Genomic DNA, 16511 nt, shown 5'->3' with positions numbered 1-16511 from the left:
GATGAGTTAAAATATGACAGCACACATTAGTTTAGAAGTCTGTTTTTATAATTTAGGATTTCTTTGTATTATCCAATTGGTCATATAAGAATCAATGTTAATTTGACTGGTTTTTTTTAGGTATTTACACCTTGTTAAATTATTTCTCTTTTCTTTTAAAAATATTCTTTGAAACTATATGGATATACAGATTGTTATTCTATAAATGTTTGTTTATAATCAATTAACAACTGCAAATTTTTACATTTTTCAACAGAATAGTACAAGAAATCCTAATTGTTTTAGTCTGAACATTCTCTTTATACACCTTTGTAGGCCTTGTTTTTTATTCATCTTTATGAAAAGAAAGGAAGAATTGACAGGCTTAAGAGTTATCAAGAGCAAAACACTAAATTGGAAGAAAAATCTTTTTTTTTCTTCAGATTTTAGAAAATGCATTTTTCTCAAAATTGCCTCCCTTTTAATCATAGATAATCAATATTTATGGCATTATTTATGTTGATTGTATTGTCTTCGTTGTTAGTTTAACATTGTTAGGTATTATAATGGTTTAGAAAAAAGACAAAAATACATTCACAAAATTGTCTACGGATTGATATATTAATTTCATTGATTTCAGAGAAAGGCAAATTTGGATATTACATGTATTCAAGGAGAATTTTAGAAAGTACACAAACAAGAGCCCAACCATCGTATATGCTTAAATGCGTTAATAACTATGTCTCGTAATATAACCAAATAGATACATACTTTTATGTTTAATGTACTGAGAATTGATAAGTTTGAAAAAAGTTATTTTAAGTTTTTTTTTAAATCATTTTTTACTAGATTATCTCCCTTTGTACCATATAAATTCAGCATATATGGCACAATAAATTGTAATTGAACTATGGTCATTGTTACTTTGTATGTATTTGTCAATTATTGTACTGCTTTTGAAATAGAAACACTTACATTCCCAAAATTATCCACAAAATACTAGTTAAAATTCATTGATTTATAGAGAGAAAAAGTAAATTTAGGCATTTTTCGAGAAGAATTCTACAATGTACTTGATGGAGACCCCAGCAAGTGTATTAGCTAAAATGCATAATTAAGTATCCCAAAGTGAGTTATTTTAATATTTTTAATGGACCAAAGGCTGGATAGGTTTTAAAATATGTACTTTTTATGATTTTCTGAAAATATTTTTTACTGGATTATCTCCCTTGTAATAATCCACAAACTGTTTCTTGAAAAATGTATGTACTGATGAGTTTCTAAAGCTTTAATACTTGATTATTCAATAAATCATCATCCTCAATCTCGTTTTTTTGGCATTTATAAGTTTCAGGGTGTTGAAATTGGTCAATTTCATAGAAAAATACTGCCTTAAACATGGGAAAACTGCTTCCCGGTACATTACAGCATCGCCAAGCTGAAAGACATGGGAACCAGATGAAATATTTTTAATATGAATTTCTTTCATAATGATGTTTAAGCACACAAAGTTTCAATCGAATCTGATGACCCCCCTTGTGGACTGTTTTGCATGGTTTTATGGGAGACTGGGTGTTAAAGCTAATACACTACAAAAATGTAGATGAAAACTTTTACACTTTATTCTTCCAAACTGTACTCTAGTTGTATTTTATTTTTAAACCTTACAGAAGATAAAAAAAAAAACGATTTGCAACTTGCCACATTTAAATAGAGTTTTGGTTGAGTTGTAGCTGAGTTATATATAAAAACAAAAACATGAAGCATGCTTGCCATGAGACAATTCTCCACAAGAGACCAAATGACACAGAAATGAAAATCTATAGGTCTCTTTACGGGATTCAACAATGAGTAAAACCCATACTGCATACACAGCTTTAAAAGGCCCCGAAATTAATATGAAAACTAATGGTTTACTTTTATAAATTGTTATTTGGATGGAGAGTTGTCTCATTGGCACTCACATCACATCTTCCTATATCTATCAAACTAGAAATCTAACGGCCTAATTAATGTACAAAAAATGAACGAAAAACAAAGATGGTATACAGCACACAAACTATAACCACTGCAATAAAGGCTCCTGACTTTCAGAATGTGACAAGGTTCAACTAGTTTCGATTCGAGGCGAGCTAACCCTCCTCAAAGTTGACGGTGGTGTAACAGTACAAAATCAGTTGAAAAGGGCACAACTATACATATCGATACAACGTAGAAATACATCTGACAAAACACAAAGTCGACTTGGCAGGGTACTTGTACATTCCCTCAACAAAAAGACTCTGAGTACATATATTTGAGAGTATTCGTAGCTACTGACAGTTAGTTTAAAGCCATTATCAACTAATAAAACAAATCATGTATCTAAGACTAATCAGTACACATCCAACAATCAATAAACTTAGTGAAAAGACGTCATTAACATTCAGAGAAAAACATGAGCTTGTGCAATGTCAAGATACTGGTATACACAGATTGTTGAGCCATGAATGTGAATAATGTATAAAGGATAATATTTATTTTGATTTGAATTTATTCAAAACAAATCATTTTTAATACCAACAAAAACAATATTCAATAATATAATTTTAAAGGGGTACTAGCTGTCAAATTCATGGACAGCGAGTTGACTCAAATTCTCATATTTTATTTATAACAATGTACATTATTTATCCAAACAATCAAAAGTCTGAAGTAAACAATTTACAGAGCATAGGGTCGATAATATGTAACTTTGTTTCGTGTGTATTTTAGAATAGACGGCATCTAATTGAATATCGAGTTGTCTCTAGATGACCATAAAGGCGATGTAAACATAAATATAAATAGATTGAGCCAAATTTTACAATTGGATTTTTATAGGTCTGTTTAATTTTATTTTATAGATTAAAAATATATGTTTCTCCTCGTTTTTACCTGTACAAGAATGATTTTTTGGATCAAATCAGTCATCAAATGATTTACCTTTGTTTCAATTTTAATGTTGACATTCTTTTCATTTAAATAACCAGTATACACGTACAATGCATGAGTTGTCCATCTCTAGCTAAGGGGTTAAATTGAAGTTCACATGACTACGGATTTAATGAGGTCGAATTATTCACTTGCAAGTGAATTATTCATAATCAATGTTAGTTAGCATAATTTGACAAAATTGAACCATTTTGGCTGCTAAAAGCGAATTATTATTTAACTATCTCACAATTATTACCGTCTCAACAAAAACAAAATGATACTTAAGATTTTTTATATATCTCGGAGCTAGTGCCCCTTTAATTTGTGATAAGTAATATTTTAGAATAAGTTTATTTAAAGGTTCGATTAGTTTTCCTGCATTCAATAAAAAATTTCTTTCCATTATAAAAAGGAAATGATGAACTATGAACAATGTTTATTAATATCTGCAAATTACAAAATGTTTGATAATTGAACCAATTTATATTCAAAGCCGCATTTTCAAATCAGACGGTCATGTATACACATGGTGATTGTATTTAATTGTTTTGCATTTTCAAGTAAGCAACAAAATGACTTTGGTTATATGATAAATAATTATTTCATAATTAAGCGTCTTTAATTTCATGCCTCATTTTTTAATCAAAAATTACAATTTATAAGTTAAGGAAATCTGTTTTGGTAAAGAAAAAAATATACTACTTGAAAAATATGCATTTATAACCAATGGATATCATGTTAATATTAATCAAGCGATAAGAGTGTTTGTCCATGCCGTTCGTATATGACTGCTATAGAAAATTTGAAAGTAAAATTAATTGATTAATATTATTCAAATTGCAGATATCAATTGGAGGCCTTTTTATGTTGTCATTGAGTATAACCACACGGCGTTTTTAAGGTCTTTCCTCTACGCGAGGAAAGACCTTTTTTTCTTCTCTGTTTTTAAGCCAAAAGTTTCAGAAGGTATGCTTGTCGTATATCAATCGAAAGGTCGTACAAAGTACATTACAAAAACATCACTTTTACAGGAAAGACCTTTCAATTGTTTTACAAGCAATTGAGATACTAGCTAATTTTGCTTTTCTTTATTCCACAAAACAGAACTTCTGACGATATTAATAATATCGTTATCACATACTTTATGCATATATTCTAACACTAAACTGCATTACATAGTTTTTATTTGCACAAAGAAGACAACTTTGATTGTTTTTGTGATGTTTCTTCCTTTTTGTTGTTTTGTTTTAATTTTTTTATGGCACGTAATTTGTTTTCTATTATATACTGTCTGTATTTATTGAGTTAGTATACACTTATTTTGTATCGGCTGCAAGATTTTGTCATATGTTTCATATTATTGATAATGCATCAAAAGACAGAACTACGGAAGCGTATTAGGGACATAGAAAAAATAAAAGTAGTAGTGAGCTTTTTTTCCAAAGTCGAAATTTTGACATTTCAAATCTTAAAATTTCGACTTTAACTCGAAATTTTAACTTTTCTTATCTTGAAATTTTGATTTTCTAAAATCTTGAAATTTCGACCTTTCAAAGAGTCGAAATTTTGACTTTTTTAGAATTCGAAATTTTGCCTTTATAAAAAGTCGAAATTTCGACTTAAACTCAAAATTTCGACTTTTTTAAAACTGGAAATTTCGGTTTTTTTCTAAACTCGAAATTTCGACTTCTTTTTAACTCAAAATTTCGACTTGTTTTAAACTCAAAATTTCGACTCGTTTTAAACTCAAAATTTCGAATTTTCCTAAGTATTTATACGTTTGCGATTACCACATTCACAGTCATTTATATCAGCAAGCGGAGAGCCATATACATCATAAACTTAATAAGCACATTTTAATAAACTAAACAATTTTAAAGAGGTTATTTTAGATAGAAAATCTTGTTCTTGCCGAAGAATAAATAAAATATGTTTCACGTTCAAATACATATTTCAAGTCTGGACTTCAGATATGTGTATCAAGACAACCCCGTTATTCCGATACACCCATGTTACGACATACTTTTATTCAACAGTCTGATATATAAAGACAAGGGTTAATAGTTGTGTCATAAGAATATCAACTTGTAGAGTTTAATCAATATTTAAAAAAAAAAAAGAACCATTTATTCATTTCAAAATTCCAAAACTAGAAAACCGAGCAGCTCATTTGTCGTCCTGAATATGCATGGCATTTTTGGCTACTTGATTTACCATTGTTTAAACAAGGCAAAGTCAGTGACTTGCTATTGGGAAACCAAACAGGCCTTTGAAACTGCGATGCTATATGTTCTCAGATATGACGATTCTATGACAGTGTCGTGGGAACTAAAACATGGAACAAAACCTATTTCAAAATATAAATTGCCAAAATGTGTTGATGACCCTTTAATAATTTGCGTCCATGGCTACTCCTTCTAAAATTGTAATAACTGTGTTTGAATACTAACATCAAAGTTTTAAAAGAGATCAAAGTCGAAATTTCGATTGTAAAAAAAAATCGAAATTTTTAGTTTAAAAAAAGTCGAAATTTTGAGTTTAAAATAAGTTGAAATTTCGAGTTTAAAATAAGTCAAAATTTCGAGTTTTAAAAAAGTCGAAATTTTGAATTTAAAATAAGTTGAAATTTCGAGTTTAAAATAAGTCGAAATTTCGAGTTTAAAGTGAAGATTTAGACTTTTTGTAAGTCGAAATTTCGAGTTTCAAAAAAGTCAATATTTCGACTTTTCAAAAAGACGAAATTTCACGATTTTTGAAAGTCAAAATTTCAAGTTTATGTCAAAATTTGAAAAGTCAAAATTTCAAGTTAAAGTCAAAATTTCGAGATTTGAAAAGTCAAAATTTCGACTTTGAAAAAAAAGTTCACTGCCAATTTTATTTTTTCTGTCCCTAATACGCTTCCGTACAGAACTATTATAACCAACAACCAATTTAATCAACAGTCGCTATTCTAACATGTTTTTTCAAATTCCTTTTATTCCTTTTACCTTGAACTTCATAGTTTATCAGTATCAATATGACATTTCAGTGCAAACAGGTAAACAGATAGATAATATTCATGTTGTATGTAGTATGTCGTTCAATACTTGACCTCGATCAGAAATATTTGTGAATACATTTTGCTCTAAGTACCTAAAATTACAAAACAATAAGATAACATTGAATTCTTCCTCAATACACTGTCAAAAATTGAATTCTTCCTCAATAAACCCTGCTGATAACGGACTTTACGTATGGAATTTTCCTGGGAGGAAATTTTGTTATTTTTCTTTCTTCTGCTTATGAATGAAAAAAAAAAAAAAAAAAAGTATTATATAGTATTATAATGTAAAATAATGTGTTTAAAGATTCCCTTTTTGACTTTTATCAGCTATCAGTTAACTAAAACGTCCTTGCATTTTCATATACAAGAACCGTTGCTTTATAAATAGGAAATATAAAAAAAAAAAAAGATGTGGTATGATTGCCAATGAGACAACTCTCCACAAGAGACCACAATAACACAAAAATTAAAAACTATTGGTCACCGTACGGCCTTTAACAATGAACAAAACCAAAACCGCATAGTCAGCTATAAAAGCCCCGAACTGAGAATGTAAAACTATTCAAACGAAAAGACTAAGTTTGTTTTGGAGTAATAAGTTATATATTTCATTATATAAGGAGTTTGTAATAAATTTATTTTTGGACAATTTTTTAAAATCAAACCTAAGAAAATAAGATTTTATTTTAAATCATCGGAAGTCTTCCAAGATCCTTGGTCAAACAAGCCTGTTTGCGGAAATATCTGTACATGTGATTTATAGGCAAACTTTTGTCAGATGGCCACTCCAGACTGCAAATTTCCTTAAGCTGTTTTTATCATAAAAGATATGCTTCGAATAAAATTTTAAATTATTATTAATTTTATCATCTATATAATGTTAATCACTTTTTTTATCAGGACCTCAATGTTGGAAACTTCGTTTTGGATTTCAACTTTTTTCTTCCATTTTACTAAATTATTATTTTGTGTACTAAAGTTGGTACTGAAAATGTTTTAACTTTGACAATGATTGGTCAATGATAGAATGAAATTCAAAACAGTGTGGCTGTGGCCATTGATTGACACATTAAATTCATCCATTGACTGGGACAATTTAGGTGAACGTTTCTATGTAACGACCACTGCTCACTATGTACTTTTTAAAGACACTTAAACTATGGGGTAACCAAAGGTTCTCAACACCTTAATAAAGTAATTCGAAAAATTAATCAAAAATAACACGATGTTTTGATTTATATCAATTATATAAATCAAAACATAAAGGTTATTCCTGATTACTTTTTCGAATTATTTTATAATTAAAGGCGTTAAGAAACCTTTGGTGACCCCACAGTTTAAATGTCTATCGTAGGTACGTCGTGAACAGTGGTCGTTACAGACAAACGTTCACGTAAATTGTCCCAGTCAATGGATGAATTTAATGTGTCAATCAATGGCCACAGCCACACTGTTTTGAATTTCATTCTAAGTTATTGGATAAACACAGATAGAGACAACACAGTCTCATTTAAATATTAAGCAAGAGCCTAATTCAAATAAAACAACGCAGTTTATTGTCAAATTTGTTGTTGAAAACTTAAAAACATTTAATCAAACATGTATAAATGGTAAAGTGATTATTTTAATTTGAAACAGGGAATGTAAAGTGTTGTAGCTGCCTGCTATCTGTTTGAAAATCGAACCAAAAATTATATCATTCAATTACTAGTAAAATGGAACAAAATCAAATATCTCTGACCTATTTCAATTTGCTTTAGTGATACATTTTCATGTTTTTAAAACCCGTTCATATGATATTAATTGATAGACATTGTTGTATAAAAAAACATTAACGGTTCAAGGTTTACAGCGCTAGATGCACATTTCGACAATGAATGTCGCTTCTATGGTGCCCAAAAACGAAATACTATAAAATCCAACACCCAATACAGTCGTTGAAGAGCTAATAGAAATGAAAATGGTCTAACCGGATTACCAAACCCTTGAAATGAAACAAAGCTATGTGCGATGGAGATGCACTCCTTTCTTCAAAATGATTTCGAAATTCGTCGTAACACCAAACTTGAATAAAACAATTATAATATATTTGCATGACAGTATCGAATTACTAGCTACTGATGTTATGAAAACCTAGGGGATGATAGGGAGCCTTTTTACCAAAAGCCAGTGAAGCATGAACTGTTAGTCATAGTGATTCAATAATGCTTATCTTACTTATACTACATATGCATCTATTAATTGAGGATGACCCTTTAATTTATAGATGAAGTCACCATTCAAAAACTCTGAAATATTTTTTTGAAAAGGAGAAGACAGCAACAAAAGGGAATTAATTAAAGAGAGACATTTATTCAATCTCGTCAAATTACAAATCTATATACAAAATAGCAAAATTCGTAAAATAACAAAAAATAAGCACCAAAAAATGGTCAGTCTATGCTTTATTCTCAATGCTCATTGAAAAAAGTGTATCAAAGAATCGGCAAAGATATAACCTTGGTTTTAATGTGTTTGATCAAAGAACTAAACGATCAATTCAGTAACATGTTCTGACAGAATACACTTGTTTTCATTTTAAACTTATTGAAGTTTCAGCGCAAGGATTTGGAAAATAACACTCTTTCCTACAAAATTACAAAACAATATGTGTAATTGAATTATTAGATAATAAAATGCACGGAGATATTGCCAGAGGGAAAGGTATGTGTCTGTGTCTCAACTCACATTGTTTCGCCTGATTGTGCCTTATTCTCGATTTTTGATACGCAACAATTCTAGGAGTAGACGTTTGTTCTGTCGACGATCCCGGTCTCACTCCTTCAACATTTTATTCCTCCTGAATCAATTTAAAAGTTTAACAAGACACAGTGAACAGCAACAAAAACAACTACAAACATACATATAAAACATACTATTTGATAACCACTGCCATATTCCTGACTTAGTATAGGACATTTTAAGAGCAAATGGTGGATTGAACCTGGTTTTATGACTAATAAAATCTCCCGCTTATATGGAAATGTTAAAAACAAAACGGGAGCACAGTACACATAAACGCAAGATCACTAAGAACAGAGAAATACAAAAAAGAATTATATGATAGTACATTACAACATGTTAACCACAGTATTAAACCAGACACACTTTCTCTCAATAGTATACCACAATAGAATATGAATATTTGTGCGACGAACCGTCACAAAAATGAATCACCACTACAAAAAGTGACCGGTAAATTTCTAAATATAGGATATACGGTTGGAATTTAGTTTGTATTGGTATTATATGTATTTCTAACCTTTTCAAGAATATTAATATGAACTCGTTTAAGTAATGGTACCGGTGTAATTATTTTCATTTATGTCTGTTTCTTTTGTTCACACACTGTTGTCAATGTAATGGAATTTTATGCGACTGTCATACAACTGAAAGGTAAAGCAAGCTATAAAACCAGGTTTCATTCACCATGAGAAATATGTATGTACCATTCAGGAATACGACAGTTGTTATCAATTCGATTAATCTGTTTTAGTTTTTTGTTTCGGTATTTTTGTAACTTTACTTTTCGTCTACAAAAGACTCATTGGTGACGCTCGAATAATAAAGTAAAAATAGGCCAAATAAAGTTCGAAATTTATAAGCAGTTAAAACCTAAAATTCCGAAAGACTTTGCCAATTACAGCTAACAAGTCTATTCTTTGGGTAGAAAATCTTATTGCGAACCCAATGAAAGTTTACCATAGATTCACCTGATAGTTACCTGTCGATTTAAACTTTTGGCAGTTCTATTGTCCCATCTAACAAATACAACAGGTATTGTTCTCTGTGTAGTTTATCCATTGGGACCTTTAAATTTCTTCTAAGAGAAATCTATCACTCATTGATTAATCTAAAAAGTTTATCTGCTAAATAGATAGAAATAACATGTTTACCATTATAAAAAATTACATGTGAGTTTATATTTAATATGTATTTTCAATCTGTTGAATGTAAACACTGATGCAAACATAAATAAAAGTTGATTTCTGACAAAATTTTCAAAAAACATTTGACATTAAAACCCTAAAAATGATGATAATTATTTAAGGCCTTCTTAAAAGTATTCTATAACTTAACAAAAACTAAAAAAATGAAAAGTTCGAAAGGGACAATACATGTACTTAAGTTTTTTTTTAAATCATTTTATTTATGATTAAATTAGTGTTTATTTTAAACAGATTGAAAAAAAATATATTATTAATATTGAATAAACACAAAATCACATGCATTTTTAATGGTAAACATGGTATTTTTATCAATTCAGCAGATACATTTTTTACTCAGGTAGATTAATCAATAAGGGATAGATTTCTCTTAGCAGAAATTAAAAGGTCTCAGTGAATAAACTACACATAGAACAATACATGTACCTGTTGTATTTGTTAGATGGGACAATAGAACTGCCAAAAGTTTAAATGGACAGGTGACTATCAGGTGAATCTATGGAAAACTTGCATTGGGTTCGAAATACGTATTTCTAAAATTTCAGTTAAGAAAAAACAAATTGTTTGATATTTGAGGAGAACATGTACTAGGAATAACATCTTTAAAATAAATCGAATTACGAATTTCATGCAAACGAAGCTCTGGTCTGGATTTATCTTCATCAGTAACGCTCAAAGCGGACAATTTTTAAGCCGAGATTAACTGAAGAACAGTTAAAGAGCTTTATGACCATAGAGAACTTAAACAAATAGGCAAATCCATCTACGTTCAAATATGTCAGAGGAAATTTAAACGTTAGGTTTAATAATATCAACATGTATTAACGGACATTTTTAGAAAGGTTCCTTCTTCCTTTTTAAACTAGGTTATCAACATAATATTAGGCAAATATTGACTTTTGAGGAGGTGCAAACAATGATATTTTAATCTCAGAGATACGAAATTCACTGAATGATTAATGTCATTTTTATAGAGTTGGTAATTCATATCGAAGATCAACAATTGTTTTAAAAAAATATCTTTTCGTTTAAATCCAACCCCAACGTTTGAATTTGCTTAACCTATTTAACTGTTCTTCTTATACAAAATACTTTATCTGTTTTGTCATTTGTCAAATTTGTAGAAGTTGGAATTTGCATATACTTATGGAGAAGGGAAAATTCTAAATGTTCTAATTGATTTTCTGAAATACGTCCATTTTCTCATTGGCACTCATACCACATCTTCCTATATCTATTTGAACATTAACATAATTTGCATTATACAAATACCACATCTGTAAAAGTCCCTGTCATGCCTGAATTATGCCCCTTGTCAATTTATGTGAATAATCTTTCCAAAGTGCAAAATACGAAATATTAGATATATTTAAATTGATAAAAGATACAAACTATAAAATAAAGTTGTATTGAAATATTTTCGGCATGAAACTGCCAAAAATGTGAACAATTCCTAACGCAGTAGACTATGCATTCTTAAATTGTCTCAACTTGGCCTCGTTTTTTACTTAGATAGACAGCTGTAACACTGTTAATTCTACTAATTTGTAACAATATTGAGTTACTCTATAACCAGTACAAACTTAACCAAAAAGTGTCCTTATTAAACCACTCTGTTTTTGGAAATACCTAAAGTAATTAATTTACTTTTCGTCCAATAGTTGTCTATATATATGTTATATGTGAATTAATGAATGAATGAATAATTTATTTGCAAAAAGCATCTATGGATGGAGAGTTGTCCAAATGGCACCCATACCACATTGTCTTATATCTATATGGCGATCATTATAAACAGCAGGAAACAAAACACATGAAACAATGTTAAGTATTTATTTGAAATCTGATTTTTCATACTGCTTTAGATAATTACATAATTTCATACTAGGGCAAAAATGCCACACATGTGTCACGCATGTGCCTAAAAACGCATGTGTCACAGATGTGTTACATGCGTAATACACATGTTTCTTGCCACGCATGGGAATCATGTGTTGTACACATGCGTTCACATGCGTAACACACGCATGTGAATCACATGTGTCAGAAATACACCTGTGTCACGCATGTGTTGGATAACGCATGTGACACATGCGATATTTGCATGTGTAACACATGTATAGTGAAACGCATGTGTAACACATGTGTAAATTACACAGGCAAATTTTGGTGACATGAAGTTAAATTAAATTTTTCACATGATTTTTACGATAGATTATTCACGTGAAATTCACATAAAAAAAAAATTAAATTAAAAATTAAAAAATTAAAATTGTTTATTAACATCTTATACCTTGCAAGACATGTATTCCATTGAAAATCTTAATTTACTTTAAACATGTTAAAAACAATCTAATTTCAGTGAAATTCATGTGAACAATTCACAATAACAAACATGACAAAGTTCATGTGAAAAAGTTATATTTAATGTTAACTGAATTAAAACATGGAATTCATTAGAGAAATTTAACATTCTTCGCGAGTTCCAATTTTAGTAACATACAAGTATGAGATACAAATTCACCTGAATTTTATGTATTCCAATATTTATTCCATTTTCTATTTGAAGAAATAAATCATTAAAGCTGTTCACCTTTGTCTGAAGATTTTCCATAAAGGGGCACATATAATCATCAAAAGATTTTATTACTAATCTTTTTATTTGGCATAAATTATCTCCCTTGATAGTGGATTAGATGCAACTACAAAAAGTTTTATATTTATCTCTTGTAGAGTCATAAGGGTGGAATTTGTAAATATATATGTGTGTATACATCTTTGATTTCAAATTTCAGATACCTAGATTAATTTGAAGGACTTATATAGTAATATAGCTTTATCAGTATTAAATATCTCAATGATTTTAGGATTTAACATTTTTTTCTAGAGGTTAGTGATGTATAAACCAGGGCGATTAACTCTCTAACTGAATAAAGTCCGTTGGTAATGTTTGTGAGTTTGAAAAATGTCTTTAATCCTTATAATTCTTAAATCAAATCTGAGAATACTATAACAGTTACACACATATATATATATGTGTTATAGTAGTCTCAGAACAAACAGGTGCTTCATACAGTAAGTTATGGCACTTGATTATAGATTTGCATATCTTATTCAGGATTTTCTTATTTGTAACCCTTGTGTTATAAAAATGACTGAATGTATACATTAACATTGTACATGCATGACATGTGAGGCTATCAAAATTAAAAATTACCTGGTTTGGTTGTTCTCAGTCAAACAAACGTGACCAATTAACATTGCCAATACATGATTGTTGATCATTCTGATTATCTGTCCAAGTACAAAACTATGCTAACAAGAAAATACACATGAGCATATAGAAAGTACTTGAAAATGTTTCAGAGTGTAACTGTTTGCGGTCTGAGGTTATCTATCCTGTTCAATGCGGCTCATAATGTTTAGGGGAAAGAAACACTACTATCGTGTTTAAATCACGACAAACACTTAGTCTAAATACTTCGTTCCGTACGATACTGGATACCAATTAAAGTAGTAGTTAATTACAGCCATAAATCCAATAAATTGAGAAAAGTCAAAAGAATGAAGGATAAAAACAACAGTAACCCGTTGGACTTACGATGACATAAAATTAAAAATTGTGCCAGTGACGGATCCAGCAATTTTCATAAGCAGTGGCTGATCTAGAAATTTTCATAAGTGGGGGCCCATTGGCTGCCTAAGAGGGGGCCGCTCCAGTAATACTTCAGTGATTCCTTATATGATCAATCAATTTTTTTCTCAAAAAAGGGGGGGGGGGGAATACATGAGTTAATTTAGGTACTGTGAATTATAAACAGTTAGGAACTTCAATATTTGGCAACTTATGTTTTAGAATATTTCACGGCAAATTTAGTAAGTAAAATTTTGATTTGATTGGTCATTTTGACAAACATGTGAAGATAAGAACTGGTGAGCTTTTTGTTGAATATAATGAGAAGATAGTGTTAAAAATGTTTGCATAGTTCATGAGTTGAGAATTATAAAACAAAATATATTGTTTAACCTTGGACAAACAGATCAAGTCCAACATTTAGCCCCCTCCCCCCTTTTGGATCCGCCTATGATGTAATTTTAAATGAAGGAGGCGAATGAGGCAGTAGGAATTTGAAACTTCTAGCTGTCTATGCGGTATGGGCTTTGCTCATTGTTGATAGCCGTACGGTGACCTATAGTTGTTAATTTCTGTGTCATTTTGGTCTCTTGTGGATAGTTGTCTCATTAGCAATCATACCACATCTTCTTTTTTTATATTTATAGGACATTTCCTAAGAATATTACAAGGAAAATCCAAATTGTCACAGATTCTTAACTGAACTTGTGTCAGATTTATAGTAAAATTTCTAATTCACTGACAACTGTTGGACACGGTCACAGGCAGGGGCGGATCCAGAATTTTAGAAAGGGGGTGGAGCGAAGTTTTTTAAAGATTTTTTGAAGAAAAATGGGACTTTTTGGGGCTAAAAAACATAAAATAAGTGTAAAATGCATATTTTTAATGGTTCCCTATTTGGGCATGTATATTTTAAAGTTGGTGTAAAGTGTAAGGGTTGGACATTTTAAATTTTTATGCTGTATTCTCCCTATTAATTGTCTTTCATAAAATGATAGTATGGAACCAAAGCTATGTACTGATATATAATTACATGTGGGAATTGTCAGTAAAAAATAGACATGGAAAACTCTCGTTTGTTGTATGTTAAGTTAGAATAACCTCACAGATTTCTTGTTGTAAACCAGATATACGCCGGGCTTTTCGATGAAATTTACAACAAGACCGACACGATTTAAGAAAGACAAACAAGCAATTTTTATCCAAATGTTTCAACCAACAAAATTAAGGGAAGTGAGGGGTTCCAAATTAACCAAAGGCTACGAATAAGTCTAAAATGACAACGAGTTTATGAATGACGATCGACAAATGGAGACATAAAGGCCACAACCCGGCCACTGAGCAGCTGCTTGCAGTATGGTCTTGAAAAAAGGTATTAAATATATCATTCCAGTCACACATGCAAAACCCCGCCCCAAAAAAATATGCCCGGTTTTTTTATTCATCATGTTTATTTAATGCTAAATGATTCTGTTCGAAATTTTCGTTTCTTAAAGCAAAAAAGTGGACAAGATTATTGTTTTCAATCCAGATACGGCCATAATTTTTGTTTTTAAAAGGCAAAAACCAGAGTCAGATTTTTTCTTTCAAATATCTCAGACTGCCTTCTCAAACAAATGGTTCGTATCTAGAGCTTATGTTGACTGAGGATCATCATTCAGCTATGTTATTTCTAGTTAAAATAGGCCGAGGCGTTTTGGGTAACACATGTTTTCGTAGGTAAATAATATTGCTTTTTTTTTTATGAAAGTGTAATAGAGTATAACCGTTTCTGTCTCGTGGAATTGTGAAATAGAAGTCAATACATTCTTACTCAATCCTGCTCAGTGGCCGGGTTGTGGCCTTTATGTCTCCATTTGTCGATCGTCATTCATAAACTCGTTGTCATTTTAGACTTATCAATCCTGTGTCGCTTTGAAGATGTCATGATTGTCATCCTCAGTCTATCCATGTGTTACTGTAATTTGGATTTCAAAATGACTGAGTGACGTTTTTACGGCGAACTGGTCAACTCCACTATAGCGAATCACACGACTTCAACACAATCAGTAAATACCAACAAAAAACATCATTTAAGGTAAAGAATTGTCGCATGAAAAAAAATACACGGGAAATGGCAAAGTTCTCGAAGCCTTGTCTTGAAGTCTTGTCTGATTAATCAGTTTACAAAAAAAAAATGTCCAAGCAAAGGGGGCGTATGCCCCTCTACGCCCCCCCCCTTTGCCCCCACCCTCTGGAACCGCCACAGTGGCGGATCCAGGGGGGGTCCGGGGGTGCGCACCCCCCTTTATTTTTGCCGATCAATGCATTTGTATCGGGACATATGTTTTGCACCCCCCCCCCCTTTGCCCTGGGTGCCCTGGGTTAGCACCCCCCTTTCGAAAATTCCTGCATCCGCCCCTGCGCCACTGACAGTTATACTCAAATTGCAGACTCTTATTAGTAATAACAAAAATCTGTGTTTTCTGTGACCTCATTTTGTAAAATATATGTACATGATATTTTATTTATTACACTCTAACTGTCTAACAGTTACATTTAATTATTCTCTGATTTAGAGTAATTCTCGTTTGTCAATTTTCCAAACTTCACCATCATGCCCCCCTCAGCACAATTATTTAATTATGAATGGAACAAAATGTGAATGAGTTATAAATAATAGATAATTGATTGAATATCCTTTATTTAGTTTTTCTTTATTCTCATGATTCTTCCAGAGACATATATGCTCTGAGAATAATGATCCTTTATTCTATATTTTTGCTTTTTAACTAACTTTTTTTTTTTTTTTTTGGTCCTTATTCAATTCCCCATTCTCGATTCCAGACTAAGTTAACTCTTACATAAATGATATGATATTATACGTAAATGTACGAAAGCTTGGATCCTCGAATACGGAAAACCGGAAATCTTT

The sequence above is a fragment of the Mytilus edulis genome, chromosome 4, assembly GCF_963676685.1.
Source record: "Mytilus edulis chromosome 4, xbMytEdul2.2, whole genome shotgun sequence".
NCBI lineage: Eukaryota > Metazoa > Mollusca > Bivalvia > Mytilida > Mytilidae > Mytilus > Mytilus edulis.
This window is presented reverse-complemented; position numbering follows the sequence as displayed.